Below are 14729 nucleotides of genomic sequence, written 5' to 3' on the forward strand. Positions count from 1 at the left end.
GCGTTTTGCATTATACACTGTATAGGTACAGCAGCGTTTTGCATTATACACTGTACAGGTACAGCAGAGTTTTGCATTATACACTGTATAGGCACAGCAGCGTTTGGCATTATACACTGTATTGGCACAGCAGCGTTTTGCATTATACACTGTACAGGCACAGCAGCGTTTGGCATTATACACTGTATTGGTACAGCAGCGTTTTGCATTATACACTGTATTGGTACAGCAGCGTTTTGCATTATACACTGTACAGGCACAGCAGCATTTTGCATTATACACTGTATAGGTACAGCAGCGTTTTGCAGTATACACTCTACAGTTACAGAAGTGTTTTGCAGTGTACACTGTATAAGCACAGGAGCATTTTGCAGTGTACACTGTACAGGCACAGGAGCATTTTGCAGTGTACACTGTATAGGGACAGGAGCATTTTGCAGTGTACACTGTATAGGGACAGCAATGTTTTGCGTCCAACACGGGTCATAGAGCAAAATTCAGAACCAATGGCTATAAATAATACACACACAGAGGCCCTGATTCAGAGCCGGATGCTCTGACAGAGAGCTAGCTCTGAATCAGGACGTCTTTTTTTTTTTTTATGGAGCAGGCTCCTGGCCGCTCGCATTGCTGTGGGTTGCCACCCACAGCTAATGCGAGCGGCCAGGATAATGGTCGCGATGGTCAAGACCATCGCGACCATCGGGCTTGCGACGAGACCCTTGTGGTAGGGTCTCGTGGCCGCAAGCCCCAGAGAGCATTTCGGCTCTAACAGAGCCGAAAGCTCCCCCACTGACATCACTTGTGATGTCAGTGGTGCCGCCCCCAGACGGTAGGCGTTCTCATGGGTACGCCTCCGTCTGGGCAGCCACCCCCCCGGCCCGCCCACCAAAGGGGGCGTGCTGTCACTCAACATCGACAGCACGCCCCCTTTGGTGCGAGACCTGGAGTGACGGATTGCCCGTCGCTATCCGGGTCTCGCGCATGCGCACGACGGAGCCGGCTCCGTCGTACGCATTTGCTCTGGGCCACCATCGACCCGGTTGCGAGCGCTCAGTGCTTGCGACCGGGTCTGAATCAGGCCCAGAGTCCAACCACTCACCATTAGGATCATTTATATATTATTCTCAGCAATGCTTATATAATAACACCATTATTCGCTTTTCTAGCATATGCCACATCTATTATTATCCAGCATCTCTAACACAGAGTCAAATGCTGGGTACACACTAAACGATGTTTAGTGTGTACCCACTGATCCCGCACATCGTCAACGATATACCAGGTACACACTGGCCAATGTGAACGATGTTGTCTGATCCAGCATATCGTCTAGTGTGCGTCCGGCTTAAGGGCATGGCCACTCCCATTACAAAAGGAATTCCTGTACACTCATTGGCTCCTGGTTGCCTAGCAATGAGCTGCAGTTCAGAGTTCATGTCGGTCAGACCAGCTCTGCCAGTTCCTCCAGTCTTATCACACCAGAAGGATCATTATTTCCTTCTGACACGTGCAGCTGCCTGGAACGGCGCTGAGCAGGTAAATGAGTTATGGTGGGGATTGTGCTGTTATCTGTCCTCAGGGCCATCTTTATCGTAACGCGGTTTCAAGACATTTACAGGGCAATTCAATTTGGAGTGAAAAGTCAGTTTTTGCGATAATTTCGCACCGATGACATCATTTTCGCTGGTTTTGGTTTTACACCATATTCAATTTCAAAGACTTTTTGCAGGTTCGAACAGTCTTTTAAAAAAAACGGGGGTAACTTTTCACCACTGAATAGGTGGCGAAACAAAGTGCAGAATCGGGGTTTAGGGGTGCAGGCTTAAAAAAAAATAGCCTGCACCCCTGGGAATGTCATTTTAAAATAAACTGTCAAAAAAATAAAATAAAAATAGGGACACCCCAAAAGAAATATAGAAAATTTGGGGTGAAAAAAAAAAAAGGGAAAAAAGTGTTTAAAAATAGGGAAATAGGTTCAGGGCTATTCTGTAAGTATGCGGCCGGTGTTTTCTAGAATAGGCTATTAGCGGCAGGTGCATATTTGCAGAATTTTTAAATAAAGACTTTAGGGACTTAAAAATATGCTAGTACCCATTTTCATGTACCCCAAATTTGATGGGACCACTTAAAAAAACGAAAAAAAACCATAAGTGCTCTTCTGCAACACTTTTTCAATGGCGGGAAAAAAACACCTGCAGCCGCTATTTAAATCCCCGACTTTCATTTGCAGGCTAAAACGGGGGTACCCATAGTGATCCCCCATGTTTTTACAGTTTTAGGGGGGTCCTACAATTTATTCCAGGTAAATTTCGTTTTTTTTTGCCGATCCTACTTCGCCGGGTCCCGTTTTCGTAGCTTTCAAATTGAATACGGGGATAAAGCGGGCACGCGCCCGATACTTTATCCCAGGAAAATCTCTGATGTGGAGTAAAAAGTCCAGCACGGACTTTTCACTCCCATATTGAATACCCCTCTTAGGGACATATTAATGTATCACCGCAATTTGCAGCAATAAGGAAGCCTAAGTGTATTATTAGTCACTTCCTATTTAAGGCAGCTGCAGCGCTACTGTTTGGGCTTGCTGGAGGGGCCTGGTGCCACCCCCCCCTCCATCTTACATCACAGCAACTGGGATGCACTGGGAGACTGGTTGCGGCTGCTAAGTAGCAGGTGCAACAGCCTCATATGCCTGTGGGGGGAGCGATCACATTGATCGCGCCCCCTACTGGCTATGCGCCAGGCTGAGGGGACACTAAGTGCCCCACGGGACTTGTATTTTTATTTTTCCTAAGAGGGCTTGGCCACGCCTCCCCTGATTAGGCCACGCCTCCGTCACCGGGGCTTGGCGCCCCTGTTTGTGAGTAGCCACTGAGAATGGGTGTTTTTGGAGGATATCACAAAACGTAATTTGATAAATAGGCCCCTATGTGAGATGGGGCGATTACAGGCCCAGGTTTATTTCTCTCGTTCTGCTCTGCCGCTCAGAATACGGTAATGTCACCAGACACAGTGACAATGGCACAATGTAACTATTCAGGGTTAACGTATCTCGTCCTAGTCTCAGACCATTCATTTTAATGTTTCTACACCTGTTTTCTCTATATTGATAATGTTTTCCCTTTGTCTTCTTTATTTCTAATTTGCATGTGAATTGATTCCGTTTATACACAGGTATATCTATCTATACACACACTGTGTAAAAATGCATCTTTGTCAATGCGTTTTGTGCAGTCATTTTTTTTTTTTTTACTCAAAACTGTAAGTATTTCATCAGCACCATCAGATACCACAATTAAAAGGAAAAACATGGGAATGCTTTTAGGGTATAACTCTGCGGGACCTTTAATTGTTTGAAAAACAAATGCCTTTTTGTCTAATTTAATTTTTATATGATGTACAATTTACTTAAAAAGTATACCAACAGCAAGTGTGGTCCCAAAAATACCAAATAACAATATCACATTTAATGGGCTAACCTAAAAATATGATAATATTATTATTATTATTATTAAGGGCTATTTTTCTGAAAAATTAGGTTCAGGATCTGTGGGTTGAGCTATGGGGGTGGAGCTATAGAAAAACAATTCTATATACTTATTTATATAATTTAAATATACATATATATAGTATTTAGAAAATAAGGCACTCAAATGGGCCTTAAAAATTAAACTATTAAACTGTATTTTCCATAAGATCATTACGTCATAGTTAATGAGTTCCTGCTGAAAAATAGCACTGAAAATAATAATAATTATTATTAAAAATGTATCCTCATTCAATTAGCACATAACAAAATTGCAAAATTCATTTGGACACAATAATAAAATAAAAATAAATTACATATAGGACAAATTGAACAAAATAAATGTATGTTTTTGGTTTTCCCATTACAATAAAATCTCTAATGAGGAGCTCATATGTATTGCCACCTTCTGGTAGTAAGTGATACTGCAGCAGTTAGTATTTTATAACAACACAGCAAATATCTGCCACAAAACTAAAATCTTTCCTATAGGAGAAATAATAAACAGAGCCCACATCAGTCTCAGATGCATTTTCCTGTGCTCTGCCTATGAGAGAAACTCTCACGGCTAGCCCCATGTGGAACACATACTAGGTGCCTCCCATCTCAGGTACTTGGCAAAGTCACTGACATACAGTAGCGGCTCCACAGTTTCTTGTTACCGGCAACTCTCCCTAACATCATCATTATTATTATCATTAACAGTTATTTATAGATCACCAGCATATGCTATAAAACAAGGCTGGGTATTGGCAATAAAACATAACATGACATATTTGGAATTCAACTCATGGTTATAATTACTGTATATACTCGAGTAAAAGCCGACCCGAATATAAGCCGAGGTACCTACTTTTACCCCAAAAAACTGGGAAAACTTATTGACTCAAGTATAAGCCTAGTGTGGGAAATGGCAGCAGCTGGTAGTGCCCCCAGTAGTAATTCCCCCTGGTTGTGCCCCCAGTAGTAATCCCTCCTGGTAGTGCACCCAGTGGTAATCCCCCCCTGGTAGTGCCCCCTGTAGTAATCGCCCCCTGTAGTAATCTCCCCCTGGTAGTGCCCCCTGTAGTAATCCCCCCCTTGTAGTTCCCCCTGTAGTAATTGCCCCCTGGTAGTGCCCCCTGTAGTCCCCCCCCCCCCCAGTAGAGAGAAAAGTAATAAGAATAAAAAAAAAAATCACTTACCTGAAACTCCCGCTCCTGGTCCCGCCGCTGTCCACTCCTCCGGCCGCTTTGCATGGGAGAGACGTCGTCATGACAACGTGTCTCCCATTAGCCACTGCGGGAGCCGGAAGATGGCTCCCGCAGTGGGAGCAGCATCAGCCGCTGAGAGTCTGACAGACTCTCAGCGGCTGCTGATTACAGCAAACACGCAGCTGCCGGCTCCGGCGGCTGTGTGTTTGTGCTGTGTAGCGCTGACCGAACTCCGTCCGGTCAGCGCTACACTTCACTCGAGTATAAGCCGAGGGGGTACTTTTTCAGCACAAAAAATGTGCTGAAAAACTCGGCTTATACTCGAGTATATACGGTAGTCTTAATGATATGCGCATTATCCCAGAGTTAGTTTTTTTTTTTTTAAGTAAACATCTTACATCAACAAATGGGCTGCACTGCCTGGTTAAGGTGAGTACACACTTGCCGATAGACAGTTATGTCTGCAGATATATCGGTCCGTCGGCTGTGCAGCACAGACAATGCGATGTGTCTGTGAACGACGCCGTTCACAGACATATCGCTGGTACACACTGGCCGCCAGGCACCAGATATATTGGCCGATCAATTGATCAGCCAATAGATCTGTCAGTGTGTACCCAGCATTACACGCCTGCATGTGGCACTGTTACAATAGTGGTCATTTAAAGGACATGGTTTGCACTTTATAGTGCCCGACGGTTTCTTACAAGCCCGATGGCGGGGGGACTGTGAATGCACATGACCCGTTCTGCGCATGTGCCGGGCAGGTCCTGCAAGATCGCTTGCCGTGCCTTCTAAATCACAGCATGATTGACATGTGGCAGCAACGCTGACCGTTTTACAAAATGTGGGCAGGTCGCCCCCGTTTTGTAGGCATACTGAGGCCGGGGTCTGCGTCTTCCGATGCAGGTTTCCTGGCCCTGGCTGATTATGTTCAGGTGGTCATGGTAATTCATATAACGGATATTGCTGAGGCACCCGACTGGCGCTTAAGTTTGAAGGCAGTTGCACTTGCCAAAAAAGTTTTACTAAAAAAAAAAAAATGTCCTATGTTATAGAGACTTGATATTGGAAAGACTCTGGACCTTATTCAGAGGCGGCCATATGGTCTACGACCGCATGGCCGCCTCGATGTTTTGCCAGTGCGCATGCGTGAGACCCGCTACGACCAACAGCGCTGGTCGTAGCAGGTCTCTTTCCAAAGGGGGCGAGCTGTCGATGTTGATTGACAGCTCGCCCCGTTTGGAAGGCGGGCCGGGGGGGTGGCAGCAAAAACGGAGGCGTTCCCATGGGAACGCCTGTCGTTTGAGGGAGGCCCCACTGACATCACTAGTGATGTCAGTGGAGAGCTTCCGGCTCTGTCAGAGCCGGAAGCTCTCCGGGGCTTACGACAAGTGAAACCCTACCCTAGGGTCTCGTCGTAAGCCACGATGGTCAATGACCATCGCAACGATCACCCGAGCGGTCGTTAGAGCTGTGGGTGTTAACCCACAACCTAACAACCGCAACAGAGGCGGGCTGTCAGGATGCAAGTGGCCGTCCAGTTTCTGAGCGACCGTTTGCATCCTCCGACCGCCTCTGAATGAGGCCCTCTGTGCTTAATATAGGACAGATTCTCCTGGCCCCAGATCTAGTAGGAAGTGGAGAAATATGGTCCTACTGTACCTGTGGGAAAGGGGTCCTTAGAAAAGCTCTCCTCGCGCATTCCCCACCCTTGGATAATATCGCAATGGGGCCCTAGAACTTGTGTTCATAGGCCAGAGGTTCCCAAACACGGTGTCTCAAGGCACCCTAACAGTCCAGGTTTTAAAGATTTTCATGCTCGACTTAATTAGTACCTGAATCAATTTAATTTAACCACCTGTGCTCAACCATGGATCTCTTTCTAAAACCTGAGCTGTTGGCGTTCGCATTTCAGAACCTCAGGCACAGACTAAGATGATGAAGGGAAGGTCCCATATTCATAAGGCCCCCCATACATGGTGCGATATAGCAGCCGATCCGACGGATTGGAACAATATCGCTGCTATATCGTTCCGTGTGTGGGCACGGTATCGGCCAGTGTGCATTCCTGTGGCGTTGTACATCGCTCCTCCAGATCTTTCTGCATGTTCAGCTGATCTGGGGGGGAGCGATGTACGGTCCCGTGCAGCGCTATGCGGGTGGGGGGTGCCGGCGTATCGGGCGGTTGGCCACCCAATCGCTCCGTGTGTGGTGACTGCCCGATATGTCGGCCTTCCGAACATGATAGTGTCTCCAACGCACAGTGCAGAATGTTTGTGAATTATGGACTCCGTGCTCCAATCTAAAGAGAATTTTTGAAGGTTGGCAGTTAAAAAAAATTAAAATCACACTTCCCTTCAGAGGACAGATAATGCAGCAGCTCTTGTTGGGGACAGGGCCTGGTAAATCCCATCATTAGCTCTCTCCGTCTCCTCCATAATGTAGAATAATGCCACAATTTGCAGGTGTATGGAAGTGGTTGGAGCCAAAATGATACCGGTGAATCAGGCATTACATCATGAGGGGGCTGGGCTCCAATTGTGGTCAAAGGGGGGTTCTAGGTACTCAGAAACCCACCCTCCCCTGCATGTGCCACTAACATACAACATGAGAGCTTCTGAGGATGTAAACAGCTAAACCTTATGTAGAGAACACTGAGAAGCTCATAGAAGAATAAGTAAGCAGACAAAATGGCTGAAGTAATCATCATAATGTCTGTGAAGTGAAATAAGACACAAGATGACGCCGGGGTGAGAACATGCAGTGATACCCGGTGATAGCGCTATAATCCAGCATCTAGTGGTGACCGTAAAAGTCACGTTTATCGCTAGTAGGGACGATAATGTCACTGCCCCACCCAATATGGAAGTGGAAAAATGACATGGAATCCAAGCTTACAGAGTGGAGCCTGAGAGTGGCCCCTATCACGGTTATTATCGGCTCCTTAGTAGTCATGAGGCAAAGTTTGGGATTCCTTCTGAAAGACTCCGAGCCCAAAGCTTCAAAGACCGTGCCCCAGGCTGTGCAAGCTAAGGGCCTAGCTCATCTCAATCCCTACAACCTGAATCTGAGGACGGGATTATGAGGTTATGGGACTCAATCCCCATTTTCGGTGACCGGTGGAACATAAACAATTGGTCAGAACAGCATTACTTCTAACAAAGGTACGCGGGAAAATGAGCGCTAATATTGCACACATCACACCTTATTATGATAAGCAACCGAACATTGTGGCGGCACATCTCAGAGAATAGCCCCAATTGGAATTGACTTTTATTTTTGGGAATTGGTGAAGATGGGTGAGAGATCAAAGCTTATAAAGAGTGGAGAGGCGGACAAGTAGAGGTTGTTGGAAGCAACCAATCAGCTGCTACCTATCATTTTATAAAATATATTGATAAATGCTAGCTAGGAGCGGACTGGTTGTTATGGGCACCTGCTGCACTCTTGAGAAACTTTGATACCTCTGCCCTTATGTGTAGGTTTGGGGTGCGGTAGTGGCCAGGCCAACTGGGGAAAGCTTGTGCAGGTTCAGGAGGGCAGGAACACCAATCACATCACTGAGATGCAAATTATAGGAGGAGGATAATGATGCTCTTAAAGGGGCCTCATTTAAATTTTATTTAAATGCAGAAAAACACATGATGGTAATAAAGGCGGTTTCTGGATGAGTGGGCTGCACAGAATTTAGGCTGCAGACTGTGTACGCGGAGAATGTGATGGCGAACGCACTAGGCAAACTGTGGGTCTCGTTCAGAGTTGTACGCGGTTACCAATCACTGCTGCCTCCTTGGACGTAGCAGCCAAGCCAACGTAGGCTAATGCAGCAGGAGGCGCATGCTGCGAATGGACACCTCCTGCACGATCTGCCGCTGCATCAGAGGACACAGCCATCGCAGACCATGGGCCATCTTAGTAACGGTCAGGCTACTCGGATGGGCATCTCAGAATTGCAGCCAGTGCCAGGAAATCCGCATCAGGAGACGCACACACTAGCCTCACCACTCCCAGAAAACAGGGGCGGCACAACCTCGTTTTCAAGAACACTGGCCGGCCCCGCCCAATGCCCACCCCCACAACAATTGCAGCCTTTCCGGCTGCAGCTGAGGGGGCACTGCGTGCTATCTCGCAGGACCCGATCTGGACATACGTAGAAGGGGTCCTTCGTATGGTCACTCTAAATAAAAAATAAAAAAACACCAAAACTAAATGGGTAGTACTGCCAATATCTAATCTTCAATAATGTATCACTTTGTGTAGCGTCCGTGCTCGTGCGATATCTAGTTATTACATTTTTCCAAAACAGGCCTGGAGAGGGGAAAAAAAAAAACAGGATAAGAATGAAACTAAATTGGTTGCTTTTTCCAAAAACAGGATTGTTCTGCATGAGCAAACTGGATTAAAACAAAAAAAAAAATTCCCAAAGAAGTTTTTGTAAACCTAGACATTTTTTTGGGGTATTTTGGTTGTGTCCGGTCTCCCATAATCCCACTTTACAAACATGAAGGTATCACATTTTTCACAGCTGTCCACAAAGATGTTTTAGTCTGACTGGAAGCTTACCAGCGACATCGACGTGAGACACCTCAGAACTACACGCTATCGCAATAAAAAGCGATCGTCAAAGTTTAATTTATTCTTATATATTCGGATGATAACTGGCCACAATACGAGGGGATTCCATGGTACTTCACACAGGAGAAAAAAAAAAAAAAAAAAAGGCCTAGAATTATCAATAAACTGCCAAAAAGACAGGAGCTTGCCAACCAGATTACCGCTCAATCGTGGCACTTTTTTTTTTACATTCGTACCGAAATGCAAAAATAAATGTGTTCCACAGGGAGGGGGGACATGAGCAATTCACAGAGCTCCTTGCAGGAGGAGAAATGCAGTTGGTCTCACTGGGACTTAGGCCCTGATTCAGAGCCGCTCGCTCTGAATCAGGGCCGGGCTTTTTTTTTTTGGGATCGGCCTCTTGGCCGCTCGCATAGCTATTGCGAGCGGCCATGATGATGGTCGCCATGGTCAAGACCATCGGGCTTGCGACGAGACCCTTGTGGTAGGTTCTCGTGGCCGCAAGCCCCAGAGGTTTCAGCTCTAACAGAGCCGGAATCTCTCCGCTGACATCACTTTGTGATGTCAGTGGGGCCGCCCCCAGACAGTAGGCGTTTTCATGGGAACGCCTCCGTTTGGGCAGCCACCCGCCCACCAAAGGGGGCGAGCTGTCACTCAACATTGACAGCTCACCCCCTTTGGTGCGAGACCCGGAGCAACGGATTGCCCGTCGCTAGCCGGGTCTCGCGCATGACGGAGCCGGCTCAGTCGTGCGCATGCACTGTGGGCAAACATCGACCCGGTTGCGAGCGCTTAGCGCTGGCGACCGGGTCTGAATCGGGCCCTTAATTCTGCCGGTATCTCAGTATCATCCTGAGCAAGACTTTGACAATGCAACGAGAGCATGTTAATTAGTCCGTACAAGCATTGTGCCAGGAAGAAACATGGACGACCAGAAACAGAGCCGTTAATTGAAACCACATGGGGAAAATACAGAAACATATGACGGACAATATAAGAAAATATGTAACAAATGACACACTGATGGAAGCCCCTTTTTTATTTGAAAGAAATTTATTTACATTAACTACAACTGAACACCTCATGACCAAGGAATAAGCACCACAAGAACCAGCATTGTTACCAGACGGGAGAGGGTAACACTGTGAAGCTGCCTTTTCCTTTGTCCTACTTAAGAATCATATGTTTGCATCCACAAATCCTCGTCCCACTTGTGTCTGCATTTTTTTAAATGGAACGTAATGGAATCTGTAGCAGAGGCCGGTGTAGGCGCGCTCTTCTGTGGCTGGATTACCGCAAATAAACTGTTTAGTCCTATATAAGAGACAACCTGTAAAATGAGGACATTACACTGAGTGTAGTCTGCATTGGGCCTACGCTTCTGTATCCTCCATTTGTACTGCCTTTCCAGGAACCCTTATGAGAACTGCTTGGATTTACAACGCCGCACCAACCAGTCAAGTGTCCCGTACAGGCACTGGATAGCAGAAAAAATTAAGTGTGCATGCTTTAGAGCAGGGTTATGGCAACTTGCGGCCCTCTAGCTGCTGTGCAACTACCCATTCCAGCATGCCCTGCCACAGGTTTAGAATGCCCCCAATAGCAAAACTGTGGCATGCTGAGATATGTAGTTCCATGGCAGCTGGAGAGACACAAGTTGAATACCCCTGATTTGGAGGGTAAGCACAGACTTCAGTAACGCATTAGGAGGAGCCGAATGTTCAGGAACTAAGCTTTGTATCTCCAGGTCCCAAAAAAAAAAACTTTACAAAAATGACATCGGAACATCAGACAGCCACTCGCATGCAATGAGAGACAGGGGACAATGGCAGGTGGTGTACATGGATGTTTAATTATTCACAGTTTTTTATTTATTTTTTTTATTTATTGCACTTGCTGTAGTAACGTTCTAAACTAAAACTTCACCGTATAAACAATGATAAATATATACACATTTTACATTGACAGGTTTCCCAAACAGAAAAAAAAAAAAAGTTACATGGTAAAACGGCCATACCATCAGTTTCCCCAAGTGTTTATAGGTTAACCCTTCAGAGATGGAACGGCAAAGACGCCTTCAGCAATGCAGCTTCTTGCAGGCAAAAATAATAATAAAAAATTTGTCCCAGTACGTTCAAAAATAAATAAGATGGGTGGAGGGGAATGGTAGGAGCAAAGGGGTTATGGTTTCAACAGACATGGATAATTGTCGAGTGCATCGTTTAGCTTAAGAGGTGGTTTGTAACGATGGTTGTAACAGCAGTGGACAGAAAACGCAGTGTACTCGCTTATAAAGAGATTGTATAATATACACAAAATTAAATAGAAACCAGGCTGTCCTACGTTCATTATAACATACCAATGAAAGCAGCCTATACTCCTTGGGCGATATTGTCAACCACGTACAGGAAAGACCGCGGAGGCTATTGCCGAAAACTGGCACACTGTCAAAATTATGAAGTAACCCATAGCAACCAGACGGTCTGACTTGTACATTGTATGGCTGCTATAGGTTACAGTATTGTTATCATGTGCACTGGCTGTCACACATGTGTTGGAAAGTTTGCCGGTACATTGTAACATGGCAGAACCTGGTCCTAGTCTATAGAGAGCCACGTCGGTTAAACCCAGGCACCTTAAAAAGGTAACGTCCCTTTTGAGGAGCTATTTTTGCCTATTGCATTAACAAAAAGGATCCATTTTAAAAATATAACATCTATCCTGGAAAGAGGGGGTAGAGTTGTACAGCGACAGTCTCTATCCTCCATGTATATAGAAAACTCACAGGTAGGATAGGGGCCGTATATTGGTAAAGTAGTCTCCATGATGCTCGATGTCGGCTTTATCTGCAGACACATGCAGCTGACAGTCCCACAAAAACCAATTGCAAAACACATGGTTACGTCTCCTGGTTATATTAAGACGCCCGGCGTGCAACATTGGACACAGAGGGGACGTATCTGCATTGTCTGCAAAACGAACAAACTCAGAGCATGATTCAGTAAGGATCGCAGCTGCGATTCCACACGGAACGCAGCAATGAAAATATGCTATTGCTTGCTAAAGCTCGGCCGGCATAAAGACGCCCAACTGCCGCTTTCTCACATCCGTCCACTTTCGCTCTTATGCGTAATAATTGGTACCATCGACGCACAGCAACCACTCATGCAGCATTTACAGCAGGTCTGACCTGCCGCAGACACTGCCAGTCTCTTTGCACATGCAGCAAAAGAGCCCTCTGCGTACAGTCCCAGTGGCTAATTTATGCACGCCCAAGAAACGGCGTTCAAACAGACAGGCGCGCCTGCGTTTCTCCAACCACTCCCCCGTCACCACCCCCAAACGCTGACAGCCTGTTACTGACTGTGCGTCCGTAGTCGCAGTGCGATCGCCGCTGCGTACAGACACTGCGGCTTATACACAGGCTAACAATCGTTTGATCTGCGTCCGTCTTCGCACCTTGCGATCGGAATTGAATCAGGCCCACAATCTAGAGGCAAAACTACATAAGAACATCTTCCAACCATTGAGCCAACCTACAAAATACAATCAGAAGGTTTTAGCCACCTTTAGACAAATGTATTGGCATGTACATACCCTCATGCAACTTTTCCGAATATATGAATAAGCGCCAGGCCAATCGTCAAGGCTCCTCTATACTGGCGTCCCTAACATTAAGGGGTTCACGTCCGAGAAGCAAGGTACCCCGAAAAAATTCCAGCCAAGGACCATCCCCAGGGCATCACACAAAAAGGGGAAAAAAGGTGATAGTGACGTGTAAAGGATAAATCAATAAGTGTTAATGAAATGTGAAAGAATTAAAACAACATAAATAATAAACAAACAAATTAGAAAAGTGATAGAAATATTCTATGTGAATTAAGTGGCGATGCCCTGAAAAAGGTCCAGCCAGAGCAACTCCAGGGGCCCCACTCCCTAACGCTCACCCCAAACTAATTATTGCTACATAATAGTAGCACCCACGCTGGGTCATATAATTACAAATTGGTGTACTACATGATAACAGCACATGGGGTACCTTGCTTCGCGGACGTGAACACCTTGATGTTAGGGACGCCAGGATAGAGGAGCCTTGACGTCGGCCCGGCGCTTATTCATATATTTGCAAATGTATGTAACTAATACCTCTGAATCTCTATTATATAGGATTTAAGTATTTTTTGTTGATTTTGAACACAGAAAAAAGGGATTTGCCCCCCAGCACACTGTAGCAGTTTTTTTTTTTTAAGCCCACGGTGAGAATAAAATGGACTGCTCACTGACTGAAGATAATTTTGTCTTCATCCACAACCATGTCATTTTAAAAATAGAATTGATAAAAAGTTGCAGGAGGTGGTGAACATGCCAATGAAACACACTTGGTGTGTGACTATTTCAATACAAAACCTCAGCGAAGTAAAACCTTTACTCCCTAAAAAAAAATCATTTAAAACTTGCCAAGTGTTTTCTTAAAATGTATACCATCCAAATTGAGCCATTTCTACTTAACACAGACTTGTTTCTCTACAGTCTCCTGCCAACATCGAGGGCGAACGACATCCCCAGGATAGTGACATCACCAGGCTAGTGACGTCACCAGGTGAAAACATGTGGCACTGACCAAAGGCGCTAAAACCTCATTACATAAAACAAATAAAATTAATACTTCCCTTATGTTCTTTCTGTATTAACCATAGGGAAGTAAGTCCAACAAGTGAGTCTAGTATATTAAATGCAGAAAGAACTAAAGATACATAATATACCCATTACTTCAACAGGTGAGACTGACTGATGAGCAGGGCTCTGGCAGAGACACAATGGACCTGCTAGACCATTATCCAACTCCCTGTGAAATGACATTAGCTGGGAGGGAAAGCAGAAATACAGGATTAAAGCAAATGGAAGTACCAGATTTACTCCAAGTGGACACTTCCAGCTAATTCACATAATGAGCGCTATTTCCATGGCTGTTTATAACCAGCGCTGCGCCAAAGATCCTTATGGTAAACCATTGGGATTGCTGAAGAAATCTCGCAAAGTGAACCTGTTGCTACACCAAGAAACATCATTGGACTACCAACTTGCTGCACAGCGCGGAGGCCGACAATTTCTGGCTCCCCGATCCAGGCCGCACAAATGGCTGCCTCCGCTATACGTGTATGCAACGGGTCCGCTAATACATAAAAATAAGCGTTATTCCACAAAAACCCTGCAGCCACTGAAGCTAAATCCTCATTTGAAGACAGAAACCGGTGACATTATAGCAAATCGGAATGTTAATAGACTCGACTGAGGACTATAAACAGTGTTTCTGGAACAAAGTATCAAGCGTGAAATTATCTATATAAATAAAAAAAAATAAAAAAACCACTTTTGCATATGAAATAGTCTGACTGGTGCACGGTAAAAAGTGGTGTAATGGACACAATGTA

The sequence above is a fragment of the Taudactylus pleione genome, unplaced genomic scaffold (assembly GCF_031769625.1).
Source record: "Taudactylus pleione unplaced genomic scaffold, aTauple2 ptg000465l, whole genome shotgun sequence".
NCBI classification, from domain to species: domain Eukaryota; kingdom Metazoa; phylum Chordata; class Amphibia; order Anura; family Myobatrachidae; genus Taudactylus; species Taudactylus pleione.